Source organism: Phyllobates terribilis, unplaced genomic scaffold (genome assembly GCF_046119375.1).
Source record: "Phyllobates terribilis strain yellow unplaced genomic scaffold, ASM4611937v1 Scaffold_65__1_contigs__length_7625178, whole genome shotgun sequence".
Taxonomy (NCBI): domain Eukaryota; kingdom Metazoa; phylum Chordata; class Amphibia; order Anura; family Dendrobatidae; genus Phyllobates; species Phyllobates terribilis.
In genome coordinates this window covers 1,888,431-1,902,658 of record NW_027362825.1, presented here as the reverse complement: position 1 = coordinate 1,902,658, position 14,228 = coordinate 1,888,431, and positions in this window count along the sequence as shown.

The window sequence follows — 14,228 nt, the reverse complement described above, 5'->3', positions numbered from 1 at the left end:
GTCAGTCACATATATATGAAGTACAGTGACATTGTTGATTACTGTACTTGTCATTTAGTATTAAAATAAAGGATTTATTATTAAAAAAAATTGGCGTGGGGTTCCCCTTAATTTTAGTCTCTAGCGGAGGTTAAGCAGACAGCTGGGGCAGATGTTTGAAGCCTGGGAAGGGGGTAATACCCACGGAGCTTCCCAGGCTACTAATATGAGCCCCCAGCTGAATACATAGCCTTTACTAGCTATTAAAATGGGGGACCCCCCAAAAAAAATGACGTGGGGTCCCCCCTAATTTAATAGCTAGCAAAGGCTAGGCAGACAGCTGGGGGCTGATATTAATAGCCCAGGAAGGGTGCCATGAATATTGGCCCCCTCCCAGGCTAGAAACACCAGCCGTCAGCCGCCCCAGAAATGGCGCATTCATAGGATGCGTCAATTCTGGCACTTAGCTTCGCTCTTCCACGCTGCCCTGTAGCGGTGGCAGGGGGTAATAGGGCTGCGGTTGATGTCAGCTTATAATGCCAGCTGACATCAAGCCAAGGTTAGTAATGGAGAGGCGTCTATAAGACACCCCCATTACTAACCCCATAGTCAAAGTTAAAAGAAAACACAAACACCCAGAATAAAGTCCTTTAATTGAAATAAAGACACAATCCTTTATTGTTCTAAATTAAACCATACTTACCGTCACGCCCATTCCAGCTGAAGCCAACGATCTCCTGCAATAAAAGAAAAATAATAAAGCAACCTCATCCTTACCTTTCCATGGTTCCCACGACAGCTTCAGCTCTGCTACATCGAGATGACAGGCTGGACTGCAGCAGAACGCTGCCATCCAGCCTGTCATCCCGCAGACACTGAGAAGCGCAGGCATGCTTGCGCTCTGCAGTGTCTGGCTGTGACGGCATAAAGATGAGACGAGTTCATGTCCAATGAACTCGGCGCACCTCATGCACGTCACTGACAGCGTGGGAAAATTCTCATGCTGAAGTGCTGAGTGCAGGAGAATTCTCCCACGCTGTCAGTGACGTGCATAAGGTGAGCTCATGTCCAATGAACTCAGCTCACCTCCTGCACGTCACTGACAGCGTGGGAGAATTCTCCTGCACTCAGCGCTTCAGCGTGAGAATTCTCCCACGCTGAAGTGCTGAGTGCAGGAGAATTTTCCCACGCTGTCAGTGACGTGCATAAGGTGAGCTCATGTCCAATGAACTCAGCTCACCTCCTGCACGTCACTGACAGCGTGGGAGAATTCTCCTGCACTCAGCGCTTCAGTGTGAGAATTCTCCTACGCTGAAGCGCTGAGTGCAGGAGAATTTTCCCACGCTGTCAGTGACGTGCATGAGGTGAGCCGAGTTCATTGGACATTAACTCGGCTCATCTGTATGCCCTCACAGAAAGACACTGTGGAGCGCAAGCAAGCCTGCGCTTCTCAGTGTCTGCGGGATGACAGGCTGGATGGCAGCTTTCTGCTGCGGTCCAGCCTGTCATCTCGATGTAGCAGAGCTGAAGCTGTCATGGGAACCATGGAAAGGTAAGGATGATGTTGCTTTATTATTTTTCTTTTATTTCAGGAGATCGTTGGCTTCAGCTGGAATGGGTGTGATGGTAAGTATGGTTTAATTTAGAACAATAAAGAATTGTGTGTTTATTTCAATTAAAGGACTTTTTTTTGGGTGTTGTGTTTTTTTTAAATACTTTGCTAGAAATTCATGGTGGTCATGTCTAATATTGGCGTGACCCCATGAATTTTGGGCTTAGGGCCAGCAAATAATGCCAAGCTGGCCCTAACCCCTTTATTACCCAGTGAGCCACCGCATCAGGGCCCTGGATGAGTTGGGTACAGCGCCAGAAGATGGCGCTTCTATGAACGCGCCATTTTCTGGGGTGGCTGCGGACTGCAATTTGCAGCGGGGGTGGCCCAGAAAGCTTGGGCCTCCCTGCGCTGCGGATTCCAGCCCCCAGCTGCATAGTTGTACCTGGCTGGACACAAAAACAGGGCGAAGCCCCACGTCAATTTTCTTTAAATTATTTCATGAAATAATTAAGAAAAAAAGGGCTTCCCTATATTGTTGTGTCCGGCCAGGTACAAATAGGCAGCTGGTGGTTGGGGCAGCCCGTTCCTGCCTGCTGCACCTGACTGGACACAAATATAGTGCGAAGCCCCACGTCAATTTTTTTTTAATTATTTCATGAATTTCCTGAAATAATTTAAAAAAATTGAAGTGGGGCTTCGCACTATATTTGTGTCCAGCCAGGTACAGCAGGCAGGAATGGGCTGCCCCCAACCACCAGCTGCCTATTTGTACCTGGCCGGACACAACAATATAGGGAAGGCCTTTTTTTCTTAATTATTTCATGAATTTCATGAAATAATTAAAAAAAATTGAAGTGGGGCTTCGCACTATATTTGTGTCCAGCCAGGTACAGCACGCAGGAACGGGCTGCCCCCAACCACCAGCTGCCTATTTGTACCTGGCCGGACACAACAATATAGGGAAGGCCTTTTTTTCTTAATTATTTCATGAAATAATTAAAAAAAATTGAAGTGGGGCTTCGCACTATATTTGTGTCCAGCCAGGTACAGCAGGCAGCTGGGGGCTGGAATCTGCAGCTCAGGGAGGCCCAAGCTTTCTGGGCCCCCCCCGCTGCAAATTGCAGTCCGTAGCCACCCCGGAAAATGGCGCGTTCATAGAAGCGCCATCTTCTGGCGCTGTACCCAACTCATCCAGGGCCCTGGTGGGGTGGCTCACTGGGTAATAAAGGGGTTAGGGCCAGCTTGGTATTATCAGCTGGCCCCAAGCCCAAAATTCATGGGGTCACGCCAGTACTAGACATGACCACCATGAATTTCTAGTAAAGTATTTAAAAAAAACACAAACACCCAGAAAAAAGTCCTTTAATTGAAATAAAGACACAATTCTTTATTGTTCTAAATTAAACCATACTTACCATCACGCCCATTCCAGCTGAAGCCAACGATCTCCTGCAATAAAAGAAAAATAGTAAACCAACCTCATCCTTACCTTTCCATGGTTCCCACGACAGCTTCAGCTCTGCTACATCGAGATGACAGGCTGGACCGCAGCAGAACGCTGCCATCCAGCCTGTCATCACGCAGACACTGAGAAGCGCAGGCATGCTTGCGCTCCTCAGTGTCTGGCTGTGACGGCATCCAGATGAGCCGAGGTCATGTCCAATGAACTCGGCTCACCTCATGCACGTCACTGACAGCGTGGGAAAATTCTCACGCTGAAGTGCTGAGTGCAGGAGAATTCTCCCACGCTGTCAGTGACGTGCATGAGGTGAGCTCATGTCCAATGAACTCAGCTCACCTCATCCACCTCACTGACAGCGTGGGAAAATTCTCCTGCACTCAGCGCTTCAGCGTGAGAATTCTCCCACGCTGTCAGTGACGTGCATGAGGTGAGCCGAGTTCATTGGACATGACCTCGGCTCATCTGGATGCCGTCACAGAGAGACACTGAGGAGCGCAAGCATGCCTGCGCTTCTCAGTGTCTGCGGGATGACAGGCTGGATGGCAGCGTTCTGCTGCGGTCCAGCCTGTCATCTCGATGTAGCAGAGCTGAAGCTGTCGTGGGAACCATGGAAAGGTAAGGATGAGGTTGCTTTATTATTTTATTTTTATTACAGGAGATCGTTGGCTTCAGCTGGAATGGGTGTGATGGTAAGTATGGTTTAATTTAGAACAATAAAGAATGGTGTCTTTATTTCAATTAAAGGACTTTATTCTGGGTGTTTGTGTTTTTTTTAACTTTGACTATGGGGTTAGTAATGGGGGTGTCTTATAGACGCCTCTCCATTACTAACCTGGGCTTGATGTCAGCTGGCATTATAAGCTGACATCAACCGCAGCCCTATTACCCCCTGCCACCGCACCGGGGCAGCGTGGAAGAGCGAGGCTAAGTGCCAGAACTGGCGCATCCTATGGATGCGCCATTTCTGGGGCGGCTGACGGCTGGTGTTTCTAGCCTGGGAGGGGGCCAATATTCATGGCTCCCTTCCAGGGCTATTAATATCAGCCCCCAGCTGTCTGCCTAGCCTTTGCTAGCTATTAAATTAGGGGGGACCCCACGTCATTTTTTTTGGGCGGGTCCCCCATTTTAATAGCTAGTAAAGGCTATGTATTCAGCTGGGGGCTGATATTAGTAGCCTGGGAAGCTCCGTGGGTATTACCCCCTTCCCAGGCTTCAAACATCTGCCCCAGCTGTCTGCTTAACCTCCGCTAGAGCCTAAAATTAAGGGGTACCCCACGCCAATTTTTTTAATAATAAATCCTTTATTTTAATACTAAATGACAAGTACAGTAACCAACACTATCACTGTACTTCATATATATGTGACTGACATGTTTCTATCTATCTAATCTATGTGTGAAGCTCTATTCTGTCTGTTATAAATTGTCGGGTACAGATGCAGAATTGCCGGCCGGCTTTTTTAAAGAGACAGTGCATGAAAACACTATTATTTTTTTTAATAAATCCTTTACACTAAATGACAAGTACAGTAACCAACACTATCACTGTACTTCATATATATGTGACTGACATGTTTCTATCTATCTAATCTATGTGTGAAGCTCTATTCTGTCTGTTATAAATTGTCGGGTACAGATGCTGAATTGCCGGCCGGCTTTCTTAAAGAGACGGTGCATGAAAACACTATTATTTTTTTTGATAAATCCTTTACACTAAATGACAAGTACAGTAAGCAACACTGTCACTGTACTTCATATATATGTGACTGACATGTTTCTATCTATCTAATCTATGTGTGATTCTCTATTCCTTCTATTCTAAATTGTCGGGTACCGCTGCTGAATTGCCGGCCGGCTTTTTTAAAGAGACGGTGCATGAAAACACTATTATTTTTTTTGATAAATCCTTTACGCTAAATGACAAGTACAGTAAGTAACACTGTCACTGTACTTCTTATATATGTGGCTGACATGTTTATATCTATCTAATCTATGTGTGAAGCTCTATTCTTTCGGTTCTAAATTGTCGGGTACCGGTGTATGCCGCTGCTGAATTGCCGGCTTTTCATGTTTCACTGTTGGCACTGTTCCCATCGATTTGGGCAATCACTGTAATGCCACAACCACCATGGCTGCGGCATTACAGTGAGTGGCAGACAGTTCCTGCATGATTGGTGCTCTAAATAGCACCAGACATGCAGGACACGCTTTTGGTGCACGAACAGTTATCGAACATAACCTCGAACAGCCGAATTTTTTGCAAATCGTTCGGGTTCGTCGAACAACTCGAACACCGCCCAAAACAGCTCGAATTTGAGAATGGCGAACAGTTCTAGTCGAACAACGCTCATCTCTATTCATCAACACCGACAATTACTATTTTTGTCCAACAGGTGTTTTCACTCTGCAACATCCAGAATTACAATTAAGCCAGTTTAGTGCCCAGCTTGCGCTTATGGAGACAAGCACCAAATACATTTTAAGTGGGCTCTCCTTGCTAGAGAAATGCCAAATCTGTGGATTCTTTGTCTTACCATTAACGTGGAAACCCCTATTTTTAGAATGAAAGATGACGGTCTTGAGTTGGTGCTTGTGTTTTTTGACTTCCTGGCTTTTTCCCCAAACAGCTTTGTTCCTGGCATATTTTTGAAGCATATTTGTCTCAGTAATGCCACAGCGATTCATAGTCAAACATAAATGCCTGAAATCATTCAGCTAGTGTCTGATACATGCTGCCCGTATTAGCTATCAGGTTTCCTTTAAATCCTCATACAGCTAAGTCAAACTAAAATAAAACAAAGTGATGATGTCCAGAATGAAGGAAAAATTACAAAAAATATTATTTTCCTCAAAAGTTAAAAGTGTTCAGTTCTCAAGTTTCTATCATTTTATTTCCTGTAGATAGTTATAATGATTAGGACTTTTACATTCTCTGTAAACAGTCAGTCCATATGCTTTGTTTATTTTCTGCTTATAATTTAATGGGTGAAGAAAAAAACTTTTGCCGAAACCCGGGACCTTTAGATCTTCAGTCTAACGCTCTCCCAACTGAGCTATTTCGGCAGGACACATTAAGATTCAGGAATGTTCAACACACTGTAGATGTCACAACTGGATGTATTTATTTTTACTTTGACTTGTTTTTGCAAGATTATCTATATTTGAAAGTCCCGCTATTTTGCGTACATATTTAAGAACTTACATTAATTCTTTGTGAATGAATAGAAAAAAACAGCAATTCTGCATTTTTTTTAAGATTTTCAAATTTAATCAATTCGCCAGGGTAAGTCTTACTGTGTCTCTGTAGGACAGATGATGATTGAGCATAAAACACAATTTGTAAGCATAATGTTGCATCAAGCTTTATTTTTTCTTAGGTTCAAACAATTGGAGTGAAGAAAGAAGATGCAAATTTAGAGAAAATATTCTACTGATTGTTAATGTTGAAAGTGAAAACATTTGTCCCAAAATGTGGTGAAACTTTGATGTCAGTATCACATGCGCATTTCAGACTTGATAAACTATGTTCATCTGCTCTTTTAGCTTTTGTTTATTAAGTATATTTATAGTCTATTGATGCCTGAGGTAGAAACATCTGAAATTAGACTTATTGGTAATTCGGTTTCTAGGAATCTTCCACGACAGCACCTTAGGAGTAGTGTTGAGCCACCCCCGTAATGTTCGAGTTCGGTTCGGTTCGTCGAACACCCGTGTGTTCGCCGAACTGTTCATCGAACTGTTCGTCGAACACCTTCGAACACCGTTAAAACCAATGGCAGGCAAACAAAAACACATAGAAACACATAGAAAACACCTTCAAAGGTGTCCAAAAGCTGACAAACTGCGCAGAAGACACAACTAACACATGGAAAAGTGACAAGTACATATAGTCATGCGAAAAGAAAAGAGGTGGAGGAGTAAAAGGAGGGAGAGACACAGATATAGGCATGTCATGCCCTTCTAAAATCCAAAAAGTGAGAAGCCGACACGTTCAGTCCGCTCCTGCCCGTGCCACCTCCGTGTCGCCGGGTTTCTGCCAGAGCCGCGGTGAACCCTGACGGCCAGCCCCCCTCTCCCAATACTGGTGCCTGTCCGCTGGTGGGTCGAGCGAGCCCCCCTGTGGTGGAGGCAGCTCTAAGCTTTTTAATTTAAATTGTCTCTCTAATTTGAATGAATACACTTTAAATCCATTTACAAGGATCTATTGGAGGGCAAGTCTCATGCCAGCAGCCGCGTAATTCAAGCTCCATTAGCGTCCACTAAAGCTGCTGCAGTTAAAAAGCTTTTATAAGGATCGAGCTCGGCTGTCCACCGCAAGGCATCCTACTGCCAGTCCCAGCCCCTATGCCTTGGGGTGCCTCCTGATGCTCTTCACTAAGTATCCCGTGGTCCCGAAGCATTTCCTTTGAAAAAATTAAGTGTCCAAACTACAGGTGGTGTAGCTTGCTTAACAGCCGGGATAATCCGCTGACTAGCAGACACTGCTACAAGGCACAAAGTATTTCCTGGGCTAGATGCAGTTAAAAATTTGTAATTACATACTCTCGTTGGATGCTGAGAAAGCATTCCATAGAGTCTCCTGGCACACCATATATTATTCTCTTAAAAAGCTTGGGGTAGGGGTCTAGGGGTCCCTTTTATAGCCAAATCACGGCCCTGTATTGCAATACGTCACCTAGGCTGAAGATAAATGGAACTGTAGCACCCTGAGGGCTCGGTTGCTACAGAGGTATTGCACCTCTCCCAGAGGTGTGATATCTCACTCTCAGGTAAGGATGGAGTGTGGATCAGGACCCGACACCTGCATGCATTACACCACATTGCCGTGGGGCAGGGCGACCAATATGCCCCTGAGATGGGCACGACAGTCCCTGTCTCTGGCTGGAGTGGGGGGAGGGAACACTGAGGAAAGGGAACCCTGTAGTGTAGGAGCAGGGAGGAAGCAGTTCATGGGTGCATTGAGAAGGGAGTATAAAAGGTGGGCACCATCTTAGTTCAGTGCAGAGAAGTCTGAGCAGAAGTGGCAGGGAGCAGGAGCTCTGCATGAGCTCTGCTCCGGAGGCAGGCCTAGTAACAGAGGCCCAGGCATGGAAGGGGGAGAAGGAAGGAAGAGGAGCGGAGAAGGCTCCAGGAACGAGGAACGAAGGGATCCCAGGGGTGCGGACGGGCGAGTCGCCATTGCACGCCCGAATCCACCTGCGTGGAGGGGTCAGGCCAAAGGGGGAGACCGGTCCCCGAAACTAGTGGAGGCAGGAAACGACCCTCAGCTAGAAACCGGAGGCTGTGACATTTTATGTGGCGCAGCCCCTCGCTACACCCGCTAGGAAGGCACCACATAGGATCAGGGAAACTGGCGCCAAGTTTACCAAGAGGAGGCCCGAGGCAGTCGGACAGAAGGGTTGGTAAGAAAGGCAAGACAAAGGACACACAAAGGGGGTCCTGTGAAGCGCTCCAAAGTTATCTGGGAGTTGTCTGAGCCCCTCACCTGGTGAGCACAGTACGACGTGGGCAGCCGTTACCTGCAGACATGATCTGGATAATAAGAACTGTGAGTAAAAGCCCTGGACTGCATCACTGACTCTGTGTCGTTACTGCTGCTGCCCTGCACCATCACCCCCATCCTCTGCATACATTGCCCTGAGGCTATACTCCTCCCGTGGGGAGTTATGCTACGCTCTGCTGCACCCACAACACCAGCCTCAGCGGTCTGCCCTGCAGCGGCGGTTCACTCTGACCGCAATCCACGGGTGGCGTAGTCGGACATTTAAACATCAAAACAACATAAATAGTTCCGCCGCTGGTTTGACCGCCCTGAGCCACGGAACCGGTTTGCCGCCATGGAGACTACAACCACCAGCATCCACCAAAAAGGGTCCGGCTCCGGGTGTTCCAAGGCCCAGGGGGTGCATCAGAACATTTTCATCACCTTTCACAATCACCAATGGGACAAGGCAGGGATGTCCTCTGTCCCCTCTCTTATACATCCTAGTGACGGAGCACCTGCTCTCATCAATTCGCCATAACCCCAATATTAGGTGGATTGAGGTGGGAGGCACCGAGTACAAGTGCTCTCTATTTGCTGATGATGTCCTAGTATATATCACTCAATCACATATATCCATCCATGCTGTTAGGGCTGAAATAGATCACTTTGTTACATGGTCAAATTTTAAAATCAATGCAGCGAAGTCTGAGGCCCTCGATGTCTCCCTCCCCAAATCCATATAGGATTCCATCCAGTCCAACTTTCCCTTTGTCTGGCCCTCACAGGGTATCAAATACTTAGGAATTCCTATTCATAGAGACCTCTCCCATCTATGTTATCTTCATTTTGGGCCCTTTATTGAACAACTCCATACAGACCACGGATGGCAAGTTAGAACTGTAAGATTCACCACGGGAACCACTGGTGTTTTGTGGAAAAGCACATGTACACTGTGTTCCAAATTATTATGCAAAAAGTGTTTAGGAGTGATAAGGGAAGAATTTATTTGTTTGTCAGTTAAACTCATTGATGGTGATGTGTGTCAGGGCTCTTTATATCACTGTAAGCAATTGCAGACACCTGTGCTAATTAGTTTGACAGGTGTGTCCAATGAAAGGCAAGACTACTTAAGAAGGCTGTCTCACATTATTAAGCAGCCTACATTTTCTGCCAAAATGGGAAAGAAAAAGGATGTGTCGGCTGCTGAGAAGCAACAAATTGTGGAGTGTTTAGGTCAAGGCATGACTACAATCAACATTGTGCGATGATCAGGATGAAGTGTCTTGGCAATCAAGAAGTATGTAGCTGATTCACAGTACACACGTGTGCGTGCTGATAAGGGCAAATTGAGGACTCTTTCCTACAGGCAATTACGTCAGGTTAAAAGAGCAGTGGCAAAAAAGCCTTGTCATAGCAGCAGACAAGTAAGTTTTTGAAGCTTCTGGTGCCTCCAACGTCCCCCGAACAACAAGATGCAGGGTCCTTCAGAGGTTCGCAGCTGTGCATACGCCATCCTATCGACCTCCTCTATCCACTTCTAACAAGCAGAAACGGCTCCAGTGGGCCAAACATTACATGAAGACTGATTTCAAAACTGTTTTGTTCACGGATGAGTGCCGTGCAGCGCTCGATGGTCCAGATGGATGGAGTGGAGGATGGCTGGTTGATGGACACCCCACGCAAACACGGCTACAGCGCCAACAAGGAGGAGGTTGGGTAATGTTTTGGGCTAGAATCATGGGGAGAGAGATTGTCGCCCCCTTTCGGATCCCTGAAGGGGTAAAGATGAATTCCATAATGTATGTGGATTTTCTCAAACAGCACTTCCTGCCATGGTTCAAGAAGAAGAACAGTGTATTCCACAGCAAGATCATTTTTATGCATGATAATGCACCATCTCATGCTGCACATAACACATCTTCATCTCTGGCTGATATGGGCATAAAAGGGGACAAACTTATGGTGTGACCCCCATGCTCCCCTGACCTCTACCCCATTCAGAACCTCTGGAGCATCATCAAAAGGAGTGTCTATGATGGCGGGAGGCAGTTCACATCTAAGCAACAGCTCTGGGAGGGTATTCTGTCCTCATGCAAAACAATTGAAGCAGAAACCATCCAAAACCTGACAAATTCAATGGACGAGAGAGTTCAGAAGCTCCTTTCGAACAAGTGGTCCTATGTGAAAATGTAACATCACCTAGAATAAAGTTTTGAGTTGAAAACTGTTTGATTTCAGTTTCTAATAACCTGCTAATGCTTATAATTTCAAAAATGACCATTTTTTTGGTCTTTATTAAAATGAAAAGGTTGATCGAAAAGTTTGGGGGATCTAAGAGTGTGGCAACCCAGTAATCATGATTACTTCGAATTCTGACAATATGAGGGTCATGTTGCAGGTAGTGCAGCAAGAAGGCACTTATGTGTCTTGCGCATCTCGGAGCCCCAAAATTATTTTCCGGGCTAGATGTAGCTAAAAATTATTATTAATTTTAAATCTGGTGGAGTTTAGTATAGATGGCCTAATAGGATCAGTGCTGCACACTACTACAAAGCCCAAATTATTTTCCAGCCAAGATACAGATAAACATGACTAGTAATTTTAAATCTGGTGGAGCTTATTATAGATGGCCTAATAGAATCAGTGCTGCACACTGCTACAAAGCCCAAATTATTTTCCAGCCAAGATACAGATAAACATGATTAGTAATTTGAAAGCTTTAAATGGTTGGTGAGATGATTTTAACCAATCATCAAGCTTTTACTCTCCCCAGGATGACACAGGGGTAGAAAAGTCGTTTCGGATCCATGATTTGTTCATCTTTATGAACGTGAGTCTGTCTACATTATCAGTGGAGAGCCGCGTGCGCTTATCTGTCAGCACACCACCAGCAGCGCTGAACACACGTTCAGACAGTACGCTGGCTGCGGGGCATGACAAGATCTCCAAGGCGTAAGTGGCTAGCTCCGGCCATTTATCCAGATTGGAAGCCCAAAAAGAGCAAGGGTCCAGTGACACAGTCATGGCTTCAATGTTTACTTGGAGATACTCCTGTACCATCGTCTTTAGGCGTTGACTATGTGTCAGACTTCTTGTCTCCTGTGCCCTTGCAAAGGATGGGCTAAAAAAGTGGTGAAATGATTCCGCAAAATTGATGTTACCAGCAGATACTGTGGTTCTGTTACGGTTTGAGTGCTGAACACTTGACGGTCCCATGGTTGGCAAGTTGGAACTGTGAGATTTACTACGTGCACCACTGGTGTTTTGTGGAAAAGTACATGTAAGATTCTGCAACAGTCTCTGCTGATACTCCTGCATGCGTGCATCCCTTTCTATGGCAGGAATAATTTCTGCAAATTTACTTTTGTACCGGGGATCTAACAGTGTGGCAACCCAGTAGTCAGGATTATTTCTAATTCTCACAATTCGAGGGTCATGTTGCAGGTAGTGCAGCAAGAAGGCACTCATGTGTGTTGCGCATCCAGGAGCACCAAGTCCCTGTTGTGTTGGTGGCGAGGTAACAATCATGCTTCCTTCCTCTGTCCTCTCCCCCCAACCTCGCACAACAGAAATGTGATCAAGTTCTCCCTCATCTGATGAGTCTTCCATCAGTTCGTCCTCCACTTCTTCCTGGGCTCCTGCACCTTCCTCACTAGTTTGGCTGCTACCATGCGCCCTGGTAAAACCATCTCCCCCACCCTCACATGCCTGCCGCCTTGGTGCTGCCGACCGTCTGGACCTTGCAGATGTTAGCCCTTCCGCATACAACTCCTCCTCCTCTACTTCCTCCACCTCCTCTTGTGCCACCACCTGACTCCGAATTCTGTTTAACATGTGCTCCAGCATGTAAATCACCGGAATAGTCATGCTGATAATGGCATCGTCAGCACTAAACATCTTCGTCGCCATTTCAAAGCTGTGCAGAAGGGTGCATAGGTCCCTGATCTGAGACCACTCCTCCAGCGTGATTTGCCCCACCTCTGGATCTCGTTGGCCCAGGCTATACGTCAGAACGTATTGCACCAGGGCTTGTCGGTGCTGCCACAGTCGCTGCAACATGTGCAGAGTTGAATTCCACCGGGTAGGCACATCGCATTTTAGCCGGTGAAGTGGCAGGCCCAACAACTTCTGTAGAGATGTAAGTCGCTGAGCTGCGGGATGCGAACGGCGGAAGTGAGCACACAGCGACCGTGCCCTCTGCAGAAGGCCATCTAGTCTGGGATAGTGGGCTAAAAATTGCTGGACAACCAGGTTCAACACGTGAGCCATACAAGGCATGTGTGTGACATTGCCCCGGCGAAGGGCCGCACCCAGGTTTGCAGCATTGTCGCACACGGCCTTCCCTGGTTTCAGGTCCAGTGGAGACAACCATTCATGAAATTGGTTCTCCAGAGCTGACCACAACTCCTCAGCTGTGTGACTCACATTTCCCAGACATTTCAAAGTAAAAACCGCCTGATGACGTTGAGCCCTACTGCCAGCATAGTAAGGAGGTGTGCAGGATGCCTTCTGCGCAGTTAGAAAGCTTGTGGCATGACCAGACAGGCTTTGGGTGCAGGTGGAAGACCGAGAGGAGGTTGAGGAGGCAGAAGCAGTGGAGGAACTTTGACATAAAGAGGATTGACGCACAACTCGTGGGGACGGCAAGACTTGGACAGCAGCCCCTTGTCCTGCTGTCACCATAGTTACCCAGTGCCCAGTCAGCGACATGTAACGCCCCTGTCCATGCCTACTCGTCCAAGTGTCTGTGGTGAAATGCACCCTGTCACACACAGAGTTTCTCAAAGAAGCGGTGATGTTGTGTGCGACATGCTGGTGGAGCGCAGGCACACCTTTCTTTGAGAAGTAGTGCCGACTGGGCATCTGGTACTGGGGCACTGCGACGGACATAAGGTTTCGAAAATCCTCTGTGTCCACCAGGCGGAAAGGCAGCAATTCCGTAGCCAAGAGCTTGCAGATGGTGAAATTCAACCTCTTAGCTTTCTCATGGCTAGGAGGAAATGGTCTTTTACTTGTCAACATCTGAGGGACCGAGGGCTGGCTATTTTGCTTAGACGGGGTTGATAAGGGTGTCCCCATCAAACTGCCGGTCTGTGAGGAAGATGCAGGCGGACATGTTAGGTTGCCTTGATCCAAAGGTGGTGCTATCGATGTCGGACAGCGCTCAACACCAGCTGGTGTTACCACCTCCAAAGAAAATGATGACCTGCCAATCACGCTGGCTGTTGCGGGTAAAGAGGTGGCAGGTCTGCGCCCCAAAACAGGTGTGACTGCTGTCCCCCCAGTCACAGAGGATGAAGAGGCCGCGGATGCACAAGATATGGCAGACGGTGGTCGGCCCGGCCGGCTAGGCCGCATTGTAGCACACTGAGCTTCCCACTGCAACTTATGCTTCATGTCCATGTGCCGGTTCATGCATGAAGTACTCAAACTATGTATTTTTTGGCCTCTACTTAGCTTTTGCTGACAAATGTTACAGATAACACGAGTTGGGTCATCTTTATCGATCTGAAAAAATGCCCAGGCTATGCAAGGCTTAGCACCCATGCGACCTGAAGAGCCACCACGACTTGTGGTGAGAGGCAGAGTTGTGTTTGAGGATGCAGTTGTTGACGTGCTTCCAGTACTACGTCTCTGTCCAGGAAGGCGCAACCTGACCTCGTTGTCACTAGCATCTTCCTCCACCTCTTCTGCTGACCTCATTTCTTGGCTGACTGTGGGTTGACAGTAAGTGGGATCTCCAACCTC